Below are 1892 nucleotides of genomic sequence, written 5' to 3'. Positions count from 1 at the left end.
AAATTAAAACTAGAACTACCATATAACCCAGCAATTCAACTTCTTGGTATTTATCCAAAGGAAACAAAATCATTATCTTGAAAATATACTTGCATCCCCATGTTCAATGCAACATTATTTACAATAGCCAAGACATGAAAACAACAAGGGTTCATCAAGACATTAATGAATTTTTTTAAATGTGGCATATACACAATAAAATATTATTCAGTCATAAAAGAAGGAAATCCTGCCATTTGTGACAACATAGATGATCTTGAGAACATTATACTAAGTGAAGTCAGACAGAGAAAGACAAATACCAATACTGTATGATCTCATTTGTATGTGAAATCTAAAAAAAAAAAAAAAAGTCAAAAACAAAAATATAAAACTGAAGCCATAGATACAAGAGAACAGATTGATGGTTGCCAGAAACAGTGAGTGAAATGGGTAAAGGTGATCAAAAGCTGCAATTTTCCAATAATAAAATAAATAAGTCATGGAGGTATAATGTACAGCATGGTGAGTATTCTTAATAATACTGTATTACATACTTGAAAGTTGCTAAGACAGATTTTTTTTAACCAGTCATCTTTTATTGAGTGTTAATTCTCCATTAGGGTATGAAAGGATTCAGGGGTGCCCGGCAAAGGTCATGGTCAAGAATGCAGAGTGCACCCTCTTCAGTGGTACTCACTTGGCTGCTCATGTTCAAGTTCCTTGTAAGAACAGCAGTAGTTGAAAATCACATAAGCTGCCAGCACCATAGAAAACCCAGTGATACTCCCTTTCTTCACGTTGAAATACTTGTTGTAATATCAGTAATAACCTATTTGAAACGCTCCAGTAATGCCTTTAGGGATGAAACCCCACATTATTATCCAGCTAGGCAGCTCCTTTAATTTGATATCCAGGAGCTTCTTCTCCTTCAGTGGTACAACTGATGTCATCTTAGAGTCCTGGCTGTCTGCTCCAACCTGAACTCTTCCATGTTGAGCAAGGTTTGAGGCATAACTAAAGGCCTTCCCACATTCTTCATCTTCATAGTGTTTCTCACCACTATGAATTCTCCGACGCAAAAAAAGTGATGGCTTTTTCCGGATATAAATGTCTTTCTAATGCTGATTATTTTATAACTTGAATCCAAATCTGTAATCCAGCTTCTTGTTTCTTCTCTCACAACCATTCAGCATTCTTCTCCTTGCTCCAGTAACACAATTATGTCTGGCTCATAAATGGAATTGTCCACTAAGACCAAATTACTATTGCTCTCCATCAACACATCATAGTACAACTTCTTCTGAATAGGATCAAGAAATTCCAACACATGCTGAAAGAACTCTTTGGCCACATCCCTGAAAGTTATTGCTTCACAGGCCATGGTTTTAGACCTGCAAGAGCTGATCAGTCCTCAGGGTTTATTTACCAGAAAAAAACAGAGTCCAGAAAACCCAAACCTGAGATTGGGTACCTTGGTCTGTTGTGAGCAGATCTTCCTTCTCCCATGTCTAACTTCAAAATTGAAAAGAGGTCATATAATCCCAAGGAGAAACTCTTTTGTGACTGTCCCCCACGGGCTGTGCACAGTCATTTCTGCAGCAACTTACACAGGTTTCTTGCTTGGATGGTTGCTAGTCACAAGCAGTTTGCAACAAGGAGCCTGGAAAAAGGCCCAAAGTGGAAGTTACCTCGTCAGTTGTGGTCTATACCACATTTATTTATCCATTCCTCCATCAATGGACATTTAGGTTGCTTCCATGTCCTGGCTTTCATAAATAGTGCTGCAGTGAATATTGGAGAACAGGTATCTTTTCGAATTATGGTTTTCTCCAGTTATATGCCCAGGAGTGTGATTGCTGGATCATATGGTAGCTCTATTTTTAGTTTTTTAAGGAACCTTTATACTGTTC

At 37.7% G+C, this 1892-nt stretch overlaps 1 pseudogene across 1 annotated transcript; it reads right to left on the bottom strand.

Annotated features, from left to right (window-relative positions):
* Positions 1–665: 665 nt before the first annotated feature.
* LOC307180605 (ATP synthase subunit f, mitochondrial-like) lies at positions 666–932 on the bottom strand (annotated as a pseudogene). Its single transcript has one exon. The product of its transcript is annotated as an ATP synthase subunit f, mitochondrial-like (transcript).
* Positions 933–1892: the final 960 nt, after the last annotated feature.

The sequence above is a fragment of the Stenella coeruleoalba genome, assembly GCF_951394435.1.
Source record: "Stenella coeruleoalba genome assembly, chromosome: X".
NCBI lineage: Eukaryota > Metazoa > Chordata > Mammalia > Artiodactyla > Delphinidae > Stenella > Stenella coeruleoalba.
This window is presented reverse-complemented; position numbering and strand designations above follow the sequence as displayed.